This window comes from Mesocricetus auratus, unplaced genomic scaffold, assembly GCF_017639785.1.
Source record: "Mesocricetus auratus isolate SY011 unplaced genomic scaffold, BCM_Maur_2.0 Super-Scaffold_4256, whole genome shotgun sequence".
Lineage (NCBI taxonomy): Eukaryota > Metazoa > Chordata > Mammalia > Rodentia > Cricetidae > Mesocricetus > Mesocricetus auratus.
Window position 1 is genome coordinate 126,469,977 of NW_024429182.1, and position 21,595 is coordinate 126,491,571.

The 21,595-nt window shown below is 46.9% G+C and overlaps 1 long non-coding RNA gene across 1 annotated transcript in view; it reads left to right on the top strand.

The window, feature by feature from the left end:
- The first annotated feature begins 592 nt into the window (after positions 1-592).
- Positions 593-21,595, top strand: part of LOC106022296 — a 57,112-nt gene continuing 36,109 nt past the window's right edge. The window contains exon 1 of the long non-coding RNA XR_001197315.3: positions 593-768. This is a non-coding gene — a long non-coding RNA (uncharacterized LOC106022296). The remainder of the gene's footprint in view (positions 769-21,595) is intronic.

Consider the following 21,595-nt stretch of genomic DNA (forward strand, 5'->3'; position numbering starts at 1 on the left):
GCACGACCTGCGTTGTAACTTAATCGCGGAAACCTTGCCCTAATTTTCAGGCAATAGATCTGGAGAAAGGCAGTCAGGAAGAAACCAATGGTCCAGGTCCCTGGATGTAGACTTTAGTTGGATCGAAAAATCAGCGGGTTGGAAGAAGGATGGGGATTGTATTTTACCCCTATGCCCACACATGACCGTGGGTTTTCTGTCTAGATCTTTAAGGATTCGGGCCCTAGCTCTCTAGAGCTTGTTCCTGTAGTTCTCTTTGCTCAGTCTCTTTGGGCTACCCTTCCCAGCACTGCGGCACGCTACACACCAGGCTTTTCACAGCCCCCGGGAGGAGGCGCTGGTGGCCGGGATGCCTCTCATCCCTTCAAGCCCGAGTGCTGGAGCCCCCATTCACAAAGCCCCTCTTGCAAAGGGGACACACACACACTCACGCCGCCCCACACGCACTGCTTGGAGGGCAGTTTGATCTTGTCTCATTGGCGTCTCCGGCCTGAAAAGAAAATCGTTTGGGTAAACAGCCAAGCTTCCAGGCTTAACGCCCCGCTCCTGCCTCCGCCCCTCTGTCCCCTCCCGCCTCCCCCGCTCCCCTTCAACCCCACCCGCCACCCACACTCCGCTCCGGCTGCCGGGCCTCCAGCGAGTTCTGCGCATCCGGAAGGGAGCCAAGGGATCCCTGGTTCAAAGGGCCGCAGCCCGAGGGGATGCCCTCCTCGTGTGCCCCGGGGTGCAGAAGCAGACTGAAGGGCGGTGGGACCAGCCTGGGCCACGGTAGGAACCTCGAAACCTCATGCACCCTTATATAGCTGGTCCCAAGGGAGGGCACAGGGGAGTCCCGAGGCTGGTCGGACATTTCGTCAAGATCTAAGCCCTGGCCAGGCCAGCAACCGCTAGCTGCTGCACCTGTGGGCTGTTCTATGGCCTGGATGGGCCATCCTGGTTCCCACCACTTCACCACAAGCGTTTGTTCATTTGTGTGACCTAATAGGGAGGCGAGACTTGAGTTTCTTTGGCTGCCATGCGTTGCATAGACCCCATAGACCCCTGGGTTAACGATGACCAGGCCCCCACAGCCTTCAAAGGGCCTGGGTATTGGAGTAGCCTTGAATCCAGTATTAAGCGATTTCTGATGTTTGATCCTTCCCAAAGGAGAGCTCTTCACGTAACTGTAAACATAATTGTTATTAATATGGCAAAAAAGCGGTGCTTAAAAGGATACTGAATTCTCTCTAGCTCACACGTTTAAGCAGAGAGAACCTTGAGATCAGAAATACTGATGAGATTATTAGACTTGATTCGCCCCCACCCGGTTCTTTAATGAAAAATGTCCCTCTCCTGCGTAGTTCTGCGTCTCCCCCTCCTCCTTCTCCTAGTCGCAGGCTCACTCCAATCCAGGAGTCATTAGCAACACCCTCTGGCTGCATGTTTTGCGTCGGTGAAACATTGTGGCATCGTTGTAACACTAACTCTTGCACCGCATCTTGCGGCAGGAAGGGTAATAGCAAGAAAATAATTTTTCATCCGCAGGCTTTATTCTGTGTGTGTGTTGTGGGGGGGGATCTCAGAAAATAAGAATATGAGATGGGGGTTGATGGTGAAAGAGAAAGAATCGGAGAGAACAGGACAGAGAGAAAAGTTTCCAATTTAGAACCTCCTCCAAATGCTTGAAGTGCATTCTTCTCCGGTGACTTTCTCCTTTCTCTTTTTTTGTCTCTGCTCCTTATTGCCACTCCTCAGTGGATGATGCTAGGGCCCACTCTGGAATTGCCACTTAGCTCCTAGAATCTGTCAGTAGCCTTCTCCACAAGTTAGCATTCTCACCTCAAAGCCAGGGAACTTCTAAGAATCTGGCCACCCCTCTGCAGCTGGCCCCTTGAGGGACCCCGTTGATTCCCGCTAGGAATCTGAGACCTCTCTAGTATGGTCTCTCAGGAACCTGTTTTAACCTAGTGGAAAAGGGACAAGCCGGCCAGAAAACTAAACTGCCTATTTTCCCAGCTGAGCCCTATAATTTCTGAGCGGGAACCCTAAGAGCCTTCTAATCTGCCCTGTGGAGCAGAGAGGCAAGGCACTCACTCTATCTCCTGCCTGGCTGCCCAGGGACCAGGCTACCAACTCTGAGAAGTGCAAAGTTTCATAAAAGGCTCTCTAAGTTTGGTTTGCTCAGGCAGAAAAATAGAGGGGCTTGTATGCCACCACCTTCTTTTTCTCCCTCCACCCAGTGTCCCCAGTGAAATAATTTCATTTCACCCGAGGAATTTATTGAACACTCTACACACACACACACACACACACACACACACACACACACACACACACAGAGAGAGAGAGAGAGAGAGAGAGAGAGAGAGAGAGAGAAACTTAGAAAGGGGTTAAACAAATAAGTAAAAATTATGTTAGATGGAAACTCCATGTCTCTTTCAAAACAAATGGACCACACAGCTCTTCACTGGGCCATAAGCAAGACACTCCACAGTGGAAAATACCTTGTTTCTTATCACACTTGGCTCTGGGATGACTGGGATGAAAAAGAAAATGAAACAAAGACTCACCATAGCACATCCTCCAGTTAATTTTCTGTATATTTTACAATCTAGTCCAGTGGGTATATTTAAAGGTGAATAAACATCTTAACTGACCAACTGGTTGAAAAGAAGGCAAATAACCAGTTGCGCGTTGGAGGAAAATAATGTTGTGTAATTCAGAATTTCTGGCAGTTGCTACTCTCGTTGGTTGAAAGGTGGGCATGCTAAGGACTGCATTTGGCAACTTTTTGTTTTGTAAGGCTGGAAACGGATAGGAACTAGACTCCAATGGGGCAGACACTGGCCTGGCAGAGCCTCTCTGATACCCCACGGGTCAGAATGAATGGATTTCTGTGGAAATCATAATTGCGAGGTTATAACTTCATAGGCACCCGCTTCAAGGGGGACATTTGCATTGACCACAGCTGAATGACTCAAAACACACTGCAGCCCGAGCTGGTGGCCCCCTGCCAACATGTCTCATTTATTTTATCTTTTCTCTGAAAGTAGCTTTACAGCTTAGGTGACTACCCTTGTTTCATGAAATGATGCTTCTGTATTTTCTTCCATTGTGCAGTTACTTTGAGCTATGTGGGTCACAGATGATATCTATCTATCTATCTATCTATCTATCTATCTATCTATCTATCTATCTATCTATCTATCTATCTATCTATTTTTGCCTATGGGGAAGGAGGCCTAGGCTTTTTGGCTTCTTTGGAGATGTTAATAAAGGAAAAACTACGGGTGTAGAAGATCAAGTTAGGCTGCCAGAGAGTGGAAGGCTTGGCTGCGTCATTCCAGTTTCCGAAGCGAGGTGGCGCTCCAGGGCACTGCACTGCGCCCGGGTTTTAGCAGCCGAGCAGCTTCGTAGCGTTCGCTCTGGAAAGCGGCCTTCCCCGAGCGATGATGTAAACGCAGAGTTCCCAAACCTTCCAAGCGGAGTCCAAGGGTGCTCAGACCCTCCTAGGCCTAGTGGCCTACGAGGGTAACAGAAGACCCGAGGTCACAACTAGGGGCGACAAGGTGATGGCAACAGAGTGGGCAAACCCGCCAAGACCGGGTCATGCTCTGCGTTGGGTCTTTCCTGGAATCTGCAAAGTTCTAATTCTTGGTGGGACTCCAGTGGCTCGGAGATACTGCAGAGAGAACTGGGCCGACTCGCTGCAGAGTCATAGTCCCCAACTGCACTCAGCAAGGTTTCCTCCCCATCCGCCCACCTCAAGCTGCTTCTTTGGCCTCAGCCTCCCCCACACCCCCAACCCCGTCAAAAGAAAAAGAAAGGCGAAGGATGAGAAGGGGGAGGAGGAATAAGAAGAACATGGGAATCTGGTGCACCGCATTTTGTTCCCCAAGCTAGGTCTTTTTTTTTTTTCCTTCTGGGTTTCCTTTTCTCTTTATTGTCAGTTTCTTCCCGTCTCTCCCTCTTTTTTTGTACGTTTTCTTCCCTCCTTTCGTTATTCCTTGTACCCTTATTAGTGAGGGGAGAGAGAGAGAGAGAGAGAGAGAGAGAGAGAGAGAGAGAGAGAGAGAGAGAGAGAGAATGAACACCGAATAAATGGTAGATGGTAGCAATCGAATTTCAATCCAGGCAGTTTCGTTTCCACATCGCTTTTGCATTTCCCGGGGCTCCAGCTCAGAAGCTGCAAGTTAAAGAGGAGGGACGGAAAACGTCCTGCGCTCACTTAGACCACTTTGAAAACTATGATAGAGATAATAATGGCGGTAATCTAGCTGAGCAGCACTTCTGTATTATGGGAGTGTCACCGTGGTTTTGCAACCCTGCTTGGAGGACCGACAAGCATGCAGAATTTGTCCTCTTGGTCTGAGACCCTCTTGTCAGCTACTGGTTCTGCTGGGTCCCCTGACTCATGAAGTGCCCCTTCTTCCGTGCCCTTCCTTGTAGCCATTAGGCCGCCAGGAAACTTACAAGGGTTGAAGCTTGGGTCCTAGCTGTGCTACTTCCAGCCCCCCCCCAACTCATTCACTTTTCTGTAAGTTCTGAAGTAGAAATGGTGGGATTTGTTTTTTAAAACCCAGTTTAGGAGTCTAAAGAAACTCAGAGGGTCAGGTCATTAGGAATGTTAACGGCCTACCGAGAATTATAAACATGATCTGAAAGTCTCTTCCAATTCATTTCTTCAAGTATTTATTTGTGCTAAGTGATGAAAGGTGACAGTTGTGAAACAGACAGCTTTTAAAAGTAATGAAGTCAGATGAGCCTTTAACCTGTCGATTGCTATAAATCAACTTGGAAAAAGACAAATAGGGACTGTTATTTGGGCCCCTAACCTCCAGCATTTGCTGTGCTGCATTGGCCTGTCAGCGACTGGACTCAGCGAGAGTGGCAATGGGGTGTGCGTGGGGAGTCAAGTGCCACAAAGACCCAAAGGGGGGACATGTTGGTGAGCCTGTGTGGCCACTTGTACTTGAATACCAGTGGCGGGTTTAGGCTACTTTAATGTGTCCAGGCCAGCCTGATGACAGGCCCTAGGACAGTGGGGAATTCAGAGAGGCCATCACTCAAGGGACTGAATGTCACATTAGAGAGGAGAGCTCCCATCCAGCCCCACTGTCTGTCAGGGTTTGGAAGACTTCCTTGGGAAATGGTGGTTGTGGGTCCTCCCTCCCTGTGTGTGTGTGTGTGTGTGTGTGTGTGTATGTGTGTGTAACTGTAACTAAATTTTCTCTATTACACTGGCTGGTCTTTACAAGAAAAAGCGGGCACTGAGGGCCTACAGGTGTCTGCAGGTTCGAGGGAAGCAGTGATGTTCCCCAATGATGACTTCTAAAAAGGCAAAACGCTGTGGTGTTTTAATACCAGTTCCCCACAACTTTCATCTCAGTCATAGCGAGGCCTGGGGTGATGCGTTGAGAGAGAAATAAGCTGAAGGGATGGGGACTGTCTTCTTGCCATGAACTCCTGCTCTGTCCACGCTTCCCACCTATGCTGCCCCCCGTTTTTTAGTTCAGCCCTGAGTCAGAGAGGGTGCCCCAGCTTCTGACTTCTGGGCTTGTCTTTTCCCCTCCAAATGCTGCGGGGGGTACAGATGTTCTCGCGGTCTTGTCTCTCCCATAGTCTTGGAGAAACACTGGCAACCAGTGCCATCCTGAAGTGCAGAATGGCTTCCTGAGCGCTAGCAACAGGTCCATGCTGAGATTCCTCTCTGTCCTTCACCGCCGCCGCTTTCCTCCCCTCCCTCGTTGCTGGGGTCCGCGGCTGACAGGGAGAACTGCGCGCCGGGCCGCCTTTCTCCTGGGTCACCCACAACAGCCCTGGAAGGGCAGACATCAGACTGAGCTGTGTCTTAGGGTAAATGCCTGGCTAAGCGGTTCTAGTGCTGGCCTTTCGCTGGACACTCGCTTGGACCGAAGAGTGGATCTCATTGGAGGACGACACCTAAAAGAAACCACAAGAAAGCGGAAAGGATCGCATCCTTCATGGAGGATCCAGATAAACACCTAGGCTTTTGGGTCTGACCCTCTGCATCTCTATCTCCTCCTGCCTGGAGACCTGATTTGAACCTCCCCCCAGCGACTCCAGAGCCTTCAAAGCTGATGTCCCTTCATTAGGGATGTCAGCGGAGGTTCAATCCCGGCTAGGAAGGCTCCAACTCTTTCAGCCTAACCTTGAGGCAGCTGGAGCTGGAATCCAGCGGCTCCAGCACTTGCAAGGGGCTGTTGCTGGGCCACAGTCATCTCCTTCCCCGCAGGAACCTAGACATCCCTGCTCCCAGGCTAAGATAACCAAGTGAGAGGGGAAGCTCCCTGACCAGCCAGGTCGAAACAGTGAAACTGCAACTTCCATTTTTTTTCCCAGGCAGGGAGGAGGGAAATTCGTCGGAGGAGGTCGGTGGAGACTCCTCCTCGGTTCCGCCCGGAGGCAGCCAGAGCTCTGCGAGCGGTGCGTCTCCGCCCGCCCGAGCGTTTCCATAAATCAGGCCGCTGGCAGGCTGCTAATTAGCTCTGGCCGAAAAGAATGAGAGTTCTGTAGCACACGGTGGGTTGGGAGCGGGGGCTCAGTAGGTGGGAGATCAGAATTCCCCAGGATTAACTGGGAGACTCCTTGGGGGCATCTCAGCGTCCCCTACCCTAGCCACCTTCGATCACCTACTGCTAGCAAAGGCCTGCCGGGCCTCCAGATCCCGCGCCTCCCGCACTGCGCGCACCTCTGCGTTCGACCTGGCCCGCCCACCCACGCCGAGGCCCCCTCTCCCACTCGCTGAGCAAGCCTGGCGTTAATTAACTCCCCCCTTCACCCTGTGCAGTATCGGAAGACTTTCAAAACTCATCCCCAAGTGTTTCCTTCTCAAGCCTGAAGGCTGCGTTTGGAACAACCAGCAGAAAAAGAGGGGGGCTGGGGCTGGGGCTGGGGGGGAGGGTCAGTTACGTCGGGATTTGAGATAACAAGACTTCCCCAGCGACTGTGTGGGTTGAAGGATGGGCTGCTGTAACCCTATCCCTCCTCCCCCAGTGAAAAGGCGAGACTGTCAGGCAAGATTAAAAATAACATTAAAGTTGGATTATTGATTTCCATGTAAATTGCCAGCCGCGAGAGCTACTTCTGTTTATTTTCCCTTTTCCTCCCCCTCGCTTCTAAGACCTTTGGGCTCTGCGCCCCTCGGAGCCATTCCCACCTTCCTCAGGGAAGAGACTCCCAGATGACATCACCAAGCAGAAAGGCGGCCTCCCTGCCCCCGGCCCCAGGACCCCTGAGCAGAGATTGACAGGTGTCTCTTGCAAGGACAATGCCTTCCAGGTGCCACCGTCCCAGTCCCACCCCTCCCAACCCGCCCACTTTGCTACCCTTCCCAACAGCTCCTCTACCCACCCACTCTTCTCTCCTGGAGGCTCGTTCACCCCCCCCCCCCAGCTCGTTGCTCTTTGCATCTGGGCACTGGGCTTCAGGTCCAGCCAAGGAACCCGGGTGGCGCTGGTGTTTGTGCCGGCGAGGCCGTTCCGAGATGCCAAAGGCTCCGGTGAGGGTTCAGGCGGTGGCAGTGCTCAGAGATACAGTTGAGGGAAAACAAGTGAACATTTTAAAGGAGCCGGAGCAGTCTCGGGACTTTGTGTCTCCACTCTCTGTTCTCCACTCCTCACCCGTGCGCGTGCAACACACACGCGCGCGCGCACACGTACACACGCACACACACACACACACACACACACACACACAAACAGACACGAAGATAATCCCGCCATCTGGCAAATTCCAAATTTGGCGACCAAGCTACAAAAGCAACAACATTTCATCCCTAGCCGGGGTGTCTGGTCCTGCCCTACTCCCCGGAGCTGAGGAAAGGGCGCTGAGCTCTGTGCTCGCTAGCTTCCATCCCTGCCGCATCTCTGCCCTGGCCTAGTAAACCTTCGGTGCTTTCTCCCAGAGCAACTACTTAGGGATTCAGACGAGGAAAGATGTAGTTGGGAGTCTTCCACCCCAGTACCGCAGCAGCTATGAACTAAAACCCAAATTCAGCTTTATTATGTATAACCGAATGTAATTCATATCTGGGCGGCCTGTCGGTGGCGATTTAAATAATTTGGTGATAAGGATCACACTTATTAGATTTCTTCAAAGACATTGGGGATGTCTTTCTTTTTTCTTTTCTTTTTATTTTTTATTTTTGAGGAGGGCATTTGTGCTAAATTGCCCAGTGCTGGTATGATAACTGTCAAAAGTTTGACATCAAAGGGGCTAATATTATTCAGTTACCAGAGAAGCTGTCTGTCTAAATAAGAATATCTTAATTACAGCATCACAAAGGTAGAAAAGGGGTCGTAACTGAAAGGGGAGAGGTATTCAGCCTCTTCTTTTGATGCACTATCTATATTAGACGGATGCATGTACTTAAGCAGGCCTAGTCCGATTTCCTTTCCTCTCCTCATCGGTTCTCTGAACTTTATAACTATATGTAAACACGGCGTCACTGAGGACATAATCTTCTTGGGTTCTTATTCGAAGAGATTTTCATCCTCTCCTGTTCTAGATTAGGCACTGGAGTCTGCTCCATCAATGAAGGGACGAAGGTTCCGTGGACAATAATGTGGCAATTGTCGATGGTTTGTGACCCATAAAATGTGGAGGTGACTGTTCTGGCTTTGGTATGTAATTATGCAAAACACTTTCCATAAAGACTTGCCATTCGATCTAATGGCAGTTCCTCTGGTCTATTTCAAAAAGGGAGGGCCTATGTACAGAGAGAGGAAAGTAACATTTGTTTTAACACAGGTTTTATGGGTGTGTGTGATGTGTGTGTGATGTCTCTGCCCAAAGGATTTTTCCAGTCAAATTAAAATAATTACCAGGATGTTTAATAAGTTAATCATAGCAACACGGCATCCAAACACGTAAAAGGGGTGTCAGCCCACCTTCTCTGGACCTGGGACTCCTTCATATTGGTGATTCATGCCAGGAGTCTGGACGGGTGCAGTTTCACCTCTGTCTCAACTCATTCACTGGGGCGACCTGTTGGCCTCTAAAACTCCTGTCAGAGGCCGAAACTAGGACAAGGGTGTCCCATGTCTCCACCTCAATGCCTTGTGGGTGGAATATTTATTTGGCAGAGGGTATTTAAATACAGCAGTTCTATCTCAGGAAATACACCCATCGCCTTTCCTCCTAGTGCTCTCTAGTTCCAAAGAATGGCAGGGCAGGAATGAATGTCCAAGGCAGGAATCATGGATTTGGACAGACATTTTAAACGGGACACACTCAAGGAGGTATTGGCATCACACTGGGCATGCTTGGTGCAAGGAAGTTTCCCCTGCTCCTTCCAGGCCACCTGAGGTTTTGTTTTGTTTTAAATAATAACAAAAGGAATCTAAAAGGCCAGGAGAAAAATAAAGTGGAATGACATGGGTGTCCACAGCCAGCACTGACTGTTGGTTAAAAACAAGATTTTTTTTCCTGGTGTGGAAGTGGCCCCCACCCTGCTTGGAGATGTATCTGCCTTCCCAGGGCTAGATGTCAGGCCATGCTTCCTGGCTGACCACAGCTCTGTGATGTTGTAGGATCGAGGCAGACACTGGAGACAGTACACTTTTTTTTTCCAAAGGGAAAATGATGATTAAAAAAGTGAATCATCTAAATATCAAAGTGACACATGGGGAGACCTGGAAAAATATTTAAGCTAATGAAAAGCAAATAAAGAAGCCAGCGCTTAGGCTGAGAAATTAAATATTATGTTTAAGATGGTGCTTCTGTAAGGGCTTGGAGACTTCCGATTCATGTTCACATAATAAACACCCAGGTTTGTCATCTGGAGGTGCAAATCTGAAAGATATTCCAACAAATGAAGTGCTGGCAGCCGGAGGAATAAAGAGATCGGTGCCTGTCAGGGGTCAGGCAGCCTGAGATTGCTTCTAGAGATCTTTTGAAAATTTCACAGGATTGAAGGCTTAGGGGCTTCACTGCGCTCGCATTTCAAACTCAGATCAGTGGGATCACAATCAAAAATAGAGGTCTGGAAAATTTTGATGCAAAGATGGCCATGGCTGTAGGGTTTCTCTCACTAGCGTTCTCCCTCCCTCCCTATCTCTCTTTGCCCCCCTCCCTCTCTCTCTTTTTCTAGACAGATACCCTGACATGGCTATGATCCTGTGGATGACAGAGTCATCAGAAAAGAAAGGCAAAACTGCAACTGCATCCTAGTCTCAGAACTTCCTTTTAGGATAAAAAGAATTTAGGTTTTTATTTCCAATGTGTGTGTGTGTGTATGTGTGTGTGTGTGTGTGTGTGTGTGTGTGTGTGAGAGAGAGAGAGAGAGAGAGAGAGAGAGAAAGAAAGAGAGAAAGAGAGAGAGAATGAGAGAGAAAGAGTTGATGGTTCATTCCCAGCAAATGAAGGAAGCTCAAAAGAATTTTGGTTTTTATACCTAACGACTAACTCCTAAATGATTAGGCTTGCTTGTTTCCCCACACTGGAATGATTTCTCATTCAGTTTACACTCCAAGACTAGCATCCACATTATCAACTCCATACATAGTCATGTCTATGAGCATTGCATGAATATACACTTAAACACAGGCACAGACACAGGCACATGCACACGGACAGGACACACACACACACCTTCAATCCCTAAAAGATTGTCCTGGCTGCCTTATTTTTTTTTTAACCCCTCTCCCCGAACTAGAAGAACTTCCTGGTTCAAATAAATCAACCGTCCCTGTGATTGGTCCAGCAGAGGGAAAACAATAAAAGAACCTGATAAGATGACTTAGCCAAGAACAGAATAATCTAAGAAACCCCGAAATGAGAAGCAAAAGGTCTGGGCAGTCAGGGGAGCACTGAGACATTGCCTTGGGAACAAAATCAACCACAAAGAAGCAAAAATGAAAAAGGGGGTGACTTGTGTATGATTGAGCAACTTCAGGAGCAGAAAAAGGAACGAATTCAACATTGCTGTGACTGTTTTAACTTGCCCTGGTTTTCTCAGGGAAACGAACAGGCTATTTTTTTGGGGGGAATGGTGTCAATTAGATTTGTCTTCTTAACCCCCAAACCAAGACCAGTAGAAGTGAGATTTCTGAGTGTGCTCCTGCAGTGCATATATTACGTGTTAGAAGTGTGGAGCGGAATGCCCATAACAAAAAAGGTCTCTTGGTTTTTGGGCTTGTGGACTCAAGCCATTAATAATGTAATAGTTTCATAGGTGGGTTAAAAAGGGGAAAATGTGGGGACTGCTCTGTTCGCGTTCCTAGATTCACTTTGAAGATTTGAATCTTGTTCTGGGGAAGTCAGACACTCCAGGGTTGGGGTGCCAGGCTAAACTCTATGGGGTGACTGATAAGCTGGACAGACTTCCACTAAGCAGAACGAACAGAACTTGGTCCCTGACCACAGTCCACACCCAGAATCCACCAAAGTCACTCAAGTTGCCCACTTGAGCCAGCAAACTTCCTCTTCTGGGAATTTTGAAGGCAGAGGATATGTGTGGGAGCAGCGGAGGAATTGAAAGAAACTCAAGCATGTCGCTAAAATAGTTAAAATACTTGAACAGAGACGCAAAGAACCGGGAAGGTGTGTAGTGCAGAGAAGGACCACCTTAAAGACTCCCAGCATCCCCTTTTCTCCCGCTGGGAAGGATGATGGCATCTAACTGGGCTTTAAAAGAAGGCTTTTGTGCATGGATTTGAAAGGACTTCTAGAGTCCTGGATGGGTGTCTGAGAGAGAAAATGAGCAGGAAGCAAGAACTTGAGGGAATGGGGAGAACTAAAAAGGAAACTCCTGACCGATCCTAGACTGTACCGCCAACTAGCTTAAGAAGACGGAGTTCCAGGGAGAATGGCATAGGTTCTGCTGTCCTAGGGCGACCCAGAACCCCAGAGGTCTTCTGATACCTGCAGGTGGCTGAGATTCTATGCAGAATGAGAAGGTCATGGAGGCACCTTGGCAGTGTTTCTCCTTAACCACAACGACAAAACACCTTAATGTAGAGATCTTGTAGGCGACCCACTTTGTTCACAGAACAGGGCTGAAACCATGCAATCTGGACCTTGCCAAGGACTGGCGCAGAATGTCCCTTCGGCAACTTCTTAACCAAGCACTCTAGCGCAAAGACCCTCGAGGGCAGCAACCCCGGATCACAGGCAGCCGGCGACCTCTCATGATAGTTAACAGATCTTTTTCTTTTTTAAAAACCACTACCAGCTCAGGGTAACCCTTCCCCCACTGTTACATTCTCTCTTTTTAAAAAAATACTGAATAAACAACAAACAAACAAGAGCTTAGGGAAGGAGCATACACAGAGGCTGCCCCGAGCTTTGGATGAAACACGGTAGCTAGATTTTAAAGCAGAGAAAGCCGCAAGCATCCCAAAAGCCTGAAACAGTGCGCAGACCGGCTACCCTGTTGCCTTTGGGGCAGAACGAAGGCGGAGCAGAGCTCTGCACTCCAGGCCCATTAGGGACTCAAACTCTCAGGCTTGGACCAGTGGTTCCCAATCAAGAGACCCAGAGCACACCCAACTCATCGTCTCAATAAGCTGACTGCCAGAGAAGGGCGCAGCCCACAGCAAGACCTGAGGCGGCTCAAGTGGAGAACTAAGAAAAGGGCACCAGAGACTGCAGTTTTGGCCTGGCCTCACCCAAACCGGTGCCCTCCGCAAAAGCAAACACTGAAATCCTAGGCGGGCGTAGCCGCACGCTGGGTGAGAATATTCCCAAACCACTTGAACCTCCATCATGCCTCGCCCAGGAAAGCTTCTGCCACCGCAGGCGTGAATTGTCCTGCCGAATGGGGGACAACATGCCAGGACCCCCGAGTGACCATCCTGGCATTCCTAAAACGTTATTTTTTTTAAAAAAGGTATAAAGAGACCCAAAACTCCAGGCAACGCCTTTTTTCTTGTTCATTTATTTATATATCTATTTATTTATTGGTGGGTGAGTGGATGGGTATAGCATCTACTAAAGAAAATCTGCTTTCAACTTCAAAGAATGCTAATTTTACCCCTCACTTAAAAGCTTGCTGTGGCTGACTGCGCCTCTTCCTCCTCCAGCCCCCTCCCTCTGCTTCCTTTTAGTTGATACTTTTCATGCAGGGTACAAACCGACTTAATCATGGCTCAAAATTTAGTACGGGAGGCATGAGCCTTGGCTCTTGCAAGTGTTCAGGGTGCCTGTAATCTGCAGTCAGTCTAGATCTGGAGACAGAATAGGAGCCAATGGGACCCTTCCCTAGCCGCCTGCAGACCATGCTGGCTGGGTAGAGGACACTATTTCCCGATTGGAAACGCCATCAGTTCTCAATCCTGAGTGCGTTCAGAGCAGCTTCCGTGGTCACCCCAGGCAACTCTGCCACGGATGAGAATAATCGCTCTACTGCCACCGCGGAGGCAAGGAAGAAAACAGGGAAAACTTTCGGAGACCTTTCAGGTTCTATGTCCAGTTTTTAGGACTTCGTGCTAATTTCTCAGCGCGTTTTGTCCAGATAGTTTAAGCGCTTTGGGGTTAATTAACCCATGGCCTAGCTGCCTTTACAATCGAGTGGGAAAAAAAGGGGCGGGGGCTCAGCCGAAGGAATCAGGGGAAGGGACCGGGGAAAGGTGATGCGTCTGGATTCAGTCGCAGTTAGTTACCGACTTCCCAGCTGTGCGGACGATGCGCGCCATTTACTGTAATTGAATTGCTGTTATAACACCTTTCAGGGGACAGCAATGCCTATCAAAAAAAAGTTGTGTTTGCGGCCTGAGGCTGCCTGTGCCCCTGCCGGAGTGGCAGGCCACACTCCAGGCAGAGCTGCCCTACTGGGGATGGAGCACCGCTTTTAGACCCAGCCTGGAGCCCCAGGAGAATTCATGCTGAGCCCGAGTCCCTGTTCTTGCTGTTTCTCCACAAACTCTCTGGAGTCCAAAGCTCAACTACAGAAGTGGCAGATGTGACATGTGAAATGTCAGACAGCGGGGGTGGGGGTGGGGGCTAGGGATTATGATTTTTGGTAGGAGTTCCACATCCCTAGGCTTTTGCCTTCACTTCTCGGTTTAACCGGCACTCAGGAGCTATCTTCTGCAGAGTTCCACACCGTTCTGCCCTGTCTGTCCTCTGGTGGCCCCAGGAAATAAGGTTGACTGCAGCATGGTTGGGGCCAGAGACGCCCCCAGCCCCCATCCCACCGCCCAGTGTGGAACTGAATTGTTTACTTCGTCCAGTACCCTCCACCCCTCTCTGGATCCACCTCCCAGACTCTACTTCCCACTTATGCCAGGAACCAGAGTGACCACCTTGATTCTCAACGTCCAGTGCGCATGCCCCCACCGCACGCCCCACCCAGTCCTTCCTCACCTCTCATACTCTTCCTCACTCCTGACTTCTCCTGTGTGCCCTCTGACAGGAAAGACCAACACCTTTCCGGCCGCCCCTCACTCTTCACAACTCCCCCACTCTTGGCAGTGTAGAGTTTTCCAGGCACGAAACACACGTTAGATCTTTTTTCCCCTCTTGATGGCCCATCAGAGTCCTCCAACCTCAGTGTAGTTTTGGGCTCACTGGCCTCATAGCTGTACATATACCTGTCCACCCTACTCCCTCAACAGGGTTTGCAGGGCCAGTTTGGTAGGCTCCAGGAAAAGGCAGCAAGTGGGCCCTGGGAGGCTTCCTGCGAGAGTGTTCAGTGTGTGATTTGGGCCAACCAAAGGAGGGTACAAACCGGCTTAATCATCTTCCATCTTACCCCTACAAAAACACTTTCTAGTCCAGGTACTGGACCTCAAGTACCTGATTAGGTGTGGGGAAAGGATTTCTGTCTTGGAAATACTCAGTGGGCAAGATTGGAGCTGCCACAGCGCGCAGGCACGGGGGTGGGGTGGGTGGTGAGAACCATGGCAGATTTTAGTCCCCTTCCACAGACCAGTGTGTGGGTCTCCATTTGACCCTCTTTGCTGGGAGCTCTTCAGCTGTCCTCTTCAGAGACTATAGGTCCATTGCTCTGGAAGGCATCCCAAAAAGTGAGGGTGTACCTCTCAGAGAGCATTGATTGCTATACAACTACCTCATTCCTCTTCCCACCCACCCAGGGGCAAGTTGACAGCCTTTCTTTACATCGTCTGGTATGTTCTGGAGGTGGAGCGAGTGAGTTGTCACCACCATACTCCAGAATCCAGATAAGAACTGGATGAGATGGAGTTGGAGATGGTCAGGATGCCTGCAAGGCTGGAATACTGGGGCTCTGGCTCCGAGCTGGCCTGGGAGCTGTGGTAAGGATGAATTCTGGTGAGAAACCAGGTCCTACCTTCTGCAGGGAGTCCAAGGATATTTGATTTGCACTTCCTCTGCATTCTCAAGACCTGCAAAATCTGCATCTGCCTTTCTAGGTTTCCTTGCAAGTATAGGGAGGCACTCAAGGGAACAGGGGCTCCGAAGCACCTCAAGGACCCAAGGAAGATCCAGTTGCAGGGCTCTGTAGTCAGGCAGCTCCAAGACTCCCAGTTTAAGGACAGCAGCGAGCTAGGGAGGTTTTGCCCCCTGCTCTGGTTTCACTGCACTGGTCCCTGCCCACCCCTGCCACCGATCCTGATATAACCTATATCCTTACAGTTTTGACATTCACATCTCCAGGCTTGGCTGTGGCAGTTTTCACAGTATTACAGTGTAAAGTTCATGATGAAAAACATTACCCCAAACTGCAAGGATTTGGTTGGAAAGAACAGAAAGGAGGAAAGCCGAATACAATTCTGAGTCCTGTACAGCTAAGCATCTTCCCTCTGTCCTCTCCTTTCTTTTCTTCCTTTCCTTCCTTCTCCTTCTCATCCCACCCCTTTTCTTTTGTGTGAGATAAGGTCTCAAGTAGCTCAGGCTGGCTTCAAACTTGCTAGGTAGCTCATGAGAACCTTGAATTTCTGACCTCCTTTGCCTCTACCTCGTAAATCCTGGGAATACAAACTTGTACCACTAAGCCTGATTGTATATCGTGCACTGGCATAGAGGGCACTCAAACCCAAGGCTTTGCAATGGCTAGGCAAGCACTCTGTCACCCACAGAGATACACCCACAGACTCATATGATTTCTCTCTGCTCTACTAGGAATTGAACTCAGGGCTTCATGCATGCAAAGGAAGTACTCTACCATTGAGCTGCATCTCCAGGCCAAATGCATTATTTATTCTCAGCCACACACAGGTCATAAATTGCCTCTCTCTTCTCTCTTAATCTCTCTCTCTCTCATTATTGTTAGGAATATGGGTATAAGGAGATAAACAACCCTATATCAAGCTGAACCAACCATCTAGAATGAAGCTAACCCCAGGTACAGCCATGTTGACCATGCCAGCAACCAACTTTAGCCTCAGACTGGTTCAGGAGATAACTCAATTCTCTCAGATACTATGGGATGAGTCTCTCTGGGGACAGAAGAGTGCCCATATCTAGAGATTTATGTTACACTGCAGGGCCCCTAGGAAGGTCTTTGACATCTTGACTGCTCAACTGTAAAGTAGTAGACAGACAATAGAGAGCCCTCCATGACCACTGTGACTGCATTCTTTTTCATGTTTTAGAGATGAGCTAGGGGTTGTGATGTTTTTCAAGAAGTCTACAATGATCCCTTTGTGAGAGCACATCAGTTGAACATTACATTTGTAAGAGAATGGGGAAGTAATACTGGTTGGAAGACAGTAAAGCAATGTGATCCACAATACCAGAACATCAAGTATACTATAGCATATGCTCGGTAGTGATGGGCACAATACTGAAGGAAATACAAAGAGAACAATACTTGTCCTAAGTAACTGTCACACTCTGCATGAGACCACATGTGTGCTCTTAGAGCAGGCCACAGAAATGCCCATTTATGTTAGCAGTTCCTGTCTGCTGATGGAGGAACAAATAGTAACAGGCATCTTCCCACATCTTGCTCTTAATCTACCTCTATTATGTGCTTATAGTAATTTTAGGAGAACCAACATTTGTAAGCAAGTAGACAGTGTGAGGTTGATTTTAGCTGTATCTCACAGTCTTTATGATCAAGACCTTACCCATCATTTGTTGCCTGTTTTCTGCAAAACCTCTTGGGTGTATGACAAAAAACATGTTCTGATTTCATTCAGTGCTCTTTTTAATTTATCTCTTTCAGAAGCATGTGACACAGTGAATTGCTATATTTATATATAGTAGATATAGACAGAGAAGTTCAGAAGGATAAAGTGACATACTCAAGGTCAGTGGCAGAGACAAGGTTTGCAACAATGTCATGTGACCTCAAAGTTTCTGTTGGTAAAATCAGTACTACAACATTTGTCATTTTTTATTGAGCCCAGTGAATGCCTACTTGCAAAGACATTTTTTTTAGTTTCTGTTCTATAATTCCATCTTCATAGTTTCTTAATTTTTTTGGTGGGGTGGGCTTCTCTGTGTAACAGCCCTAACTGTCCTGGAACTCACTCTATAGACCAGGCTGGCCTTGAACTCACAGAGATCTGCCTGCCTCTGTCTCTACCTCGAGAGTTCTGGGATTAAATGTAGGTGCCACCTTGGCCTTACTGTTTCTTGACTCTTTTTTTTTTTAATGAAGATATCTTTTTCACCTTAGGTATATTCCCACTTGCACAGGTCTTCACAAACTTTCAGGAAATTGTTTGGTTTTATTTATTTTTGTGTTACATTCTGATCGGGGGCATTTTTTCCTCTGCAAGAAGAGTCTTTGCTTATTCTTCATGAGTAGGAAGCTTTTGCACACATAGTCTTTGCTTGAGAAATGATTCTTGAGGAGCAGAATGTACATGGATACCAAAAATCTGCTAGGCAGTCAATACCTTGTCCACTGGAGAGTCAGCCCCAAGCTTATTCTACATTCTGAGGTGCCAGATGAAATTTCAAACTTTGGTTCCACAACTTGGGACAGTTCCGGTCTCCTACTATTGACCTTTTTGGCTAATCAGTGATGGCACTGGAAGCAAACTGAATGGACATGTTCAACCAAACACAAGGGATAACTCAGACCAAGGACATGAGTGATTCAGAATCAAATTTGGTTCCTTCCTTTGCAGCATTAGTGCATCATCTATCTTTGCTTATAAATGTGATTGTGAAAGAAATCTCAGTGTGTCTTGTTACTATTTTATTGATTCAAAAAGACAAAATGAGATAGTATTTAAAACTCCAAGTTGTAGAAAAGAACCTCCCTTGCCTGTATTACTCATCCACTGAACAGTGAGTCAAGGTCAGGATGTCTCAGGAAAATATTAAAACTCAAGATAAAATTACCTACTTAATTATATTTCAAGTCTACCCTGAATTTGGAGATTTAGAGGTGATGTAAAATGTGACTGGGGCTGAGAGGGTGAGAGTTTAGTAGTGGAGAAAAGATGATTATCTTATTGCTTTTCATGAGAACATGCTCACTTGCACATTTATGTATTTATTGAATTGGTAAGAGATGTCCATCATGATGCAAGAAAGAGAGGCAAGAAAACATGCACTTTGATAGCTAATGGCAGAACTTTAGACACTTGAAAGAAAAGTTCCTAGCTTTTGCCAGGGACAACTACCTGCAGAAAAGCTACATGTTAGAGGTGTTTTTTACTTGGGACTCAGAAGTTGTGGGTCGTAGGGACAGACCACAGACAAGGAAACCAGAGACAGTCCTGCTGCTGGGAAGCACAGAGCAAAGGCAGGGGTCATCCATGTTCTACTTCCTCTGGGGATGATCAAAATCACTGTTCTTTAGATCACTGCAACTTCCTTAAAGAAACTACAAATTTCCACACAGTTCTGTGTCACATTGTCTTCTCTCTGTTGTTTTTTGAGTGGAGAAGAACTAAAATGGTAACCTAGAAGTGGAAGTTCCTATTTCAGTCAAATTTAGATGGGATCAATTCAGTTCCCTGTGTCTTGGACATTGATATGCAAGATTAAGGCAGAGAGAACACAGTAAACTAGACACAATTGTAGAAGCAGCAGAGCAGGTTAGTACAGGAGGAATGGTATCCAAAAACAACCCTTCCAGAAGGTACTGCTAACTTTGCATGGGTGGCAAAAATGTTGGTACTTTTGGCTTCCTCCTCAGAGTCCAGGCCTCCACCAGAACAGATGAAGCAAGCTGTTTTGGTTAGTTCTCAATGGGTCTCTCCCTCAGGGCTGGAAGCTCCTCAGAGGCTGGAAGTCTGGCTGATTTCACTTTTGTATCCAGATCCTGGCATCGTGCCAGGCTCATAATTAAAGCTCAGTATATTCTGAATGAATGAATGATGCATGTTGAAGAATATTGGTTTTTAATTTATGTAATGATGGTGGGAGCATCTGAATATCTTTTTATGTTTGCTATTTGGGATGTTTAATTATGATTGCATAAAATAGTCATTGTCAAATGGTTTATTATTTATGGTGGGACCAGCATGATGGAAAGCAAGACTCTGGTATAGATAGTGAACTGTGCACTCAAACTTGACCTAGGATACTTAGTTTCAAGAAACTCAAGTGTAAAAAAGACCGATCAAGAGGTTTCCAATCAATGCTTTCTTATTTGTTGCTTGAGTGATGTCTGAGCTTGATGTTAGTACTCAACCATGTTCCTCACACTGGTATTTCTATAACTTAAAGCCATTGTAAAACCTCACAGGACTAAAACCTGACCTTTGACTAATTATCTATATCTTTATGTATAGCATTGGCAACTCTAAAGATACTTTCTTAGTTGAGTTAAGCAGTAAGAGAAGACGACATCTTTTTTTTTCCCAGACAGCTTCCTTTTTTGAATGACCTGAAAAATGGGAATAACCTGGATTCCTGAGAGCTAACATCTTATGGCCAGTATCTTGGGCAGAGGGCAAGGTCCATGCAAGGGAAGATCCATGTACCTAAGAGGCCTTAATGCCTTTCTTTTAAAATGCTGCCCTGTTAACAACTTCCAAAGCAGGCATCAATTAGAACTCAGAGACAAGTATGGAGAAAAGCATTAAATTAAAACAAAACATGATCAGTTACCTCTAAATTCTACCTTATGTTTTAGCTATTGTGCTGGCTGTCTGGCCTGGAGTAATTTCAAATTCCCACTGGTTTAATGGTGAGACATTGTCCTATTCTTTTTTTAGACATATTCCTTCTTTAAAAATTCCTCATACTGCCCCATCTCTCATATGAATTATCTTTTAAGAATTCAAGTTAGATCCAGGCAGTGGTGGCACATGCCTTTAATCCCATCACTCAGGAGGCAGAGGCAGAGGCAGTCAGATCTCTATGAGTTTGAGGCCAGCCTGGTCTACAGAGTGAGCTCCAGGACAGACTCCAAAAGCTATACAGAGAAACCCTGTCTTTAAAAAAAAGAAAAAGAAAAACAGAAAGGAAGAATTCAAGCTGCAAAGGGCTTCATGAGCAAAGAGGAACACATTTTTGTATAGTGTGCCTTCTGGTGTTCACAGCTCTAGGGAACAATTAAAATTTTCAATAAAAAAGTTTCTGGCTTTTGTTTGCTTTGAGTTGGAAAGGCTGTGTTAGTACTAATAATAATCTCTCAGATATTTGATGATGTCTGGGTATCTGAATGGTTGAGGAAATGTACAAATACCTAGCCACTTTCACATGACTCAAAGATAGGCAAAATTATGAGACTCACAGGACAGGACAAACTTTGGCTGTCAACATCACACTGTGGTTCTATAAAAACCTGTTCCAAGAGATGTAGATGGGAGTAGATGACACAGATACACACCCAGATCATGTTTTAACTCTCTAGTGTTCTGGCTGCTCTGCCCATGCTGTATAGCATAGGCTGACTTTGCTTTTATGATTCTCATATGAACTTCCTGTCGTATCTTGTCTGTCCTCCAAAGTTCTTCAATATGACACATCCTGTTGCAACAGTAGAAGATGGAATTTAGTGGAAAGTCTTACATCACTTGGGCATCCCCCCAAGGGGAATGCTGGCCTCAATCCTCCTCTCAGGTATCTTCCTCCACAGCCTTGGGATATGTTCTGCCAATATGCTCCCACCCTGGTGTACTGCCTTCCACTGATAGATCGGAATCTGTAAAATTGTGAACCCTATTAACCTTTTGTCTTTATAAGTTGATTATCTCAGGTATGTGTTATAGTCATACAAAGCTGGCAAGCACAATAGCCGGTATAGTTTTGTTTTTGTTTTTTTTTTCCCTACCAGCTTGGAGAAATCTGTTCTCACACGAATGCCTACTACTAGGAATCCAAATAAAATTTTTTTCAACAAATTTGTCTGTTTGGTATTTTCAATGCAAGAAGTCCTAATAAACAGCAGGGAAGGAAGCTCTGTGACTTTATTTATAAAATAATTGCAAATAATATTCTTCAATCTTTTATTATATTTACTGGATGCAAAAATCAGGAGGGAAATTAAAAGATTCATTAATCATTGAGTATCAACTATAAATACCTAAATGTTTGGGATTTCCTGTTTAAATAATGGAGCCAAGTCCCTACTTTGCAAGCATAGGTTTGACCTTGTACGTATAGATCCAATCTGTTTTTCATCTAAAGACAAAACAAAGAAGTAGCTGGTACTAATTCTGTCTCTTGCTGAGAAAGGCAAAGCTGAGAACAAATAGTTAATATTTACCTGTCAGAAAGCAAGCATTGCAGGGCACTAAGCTATTATCTTGGTATAAAT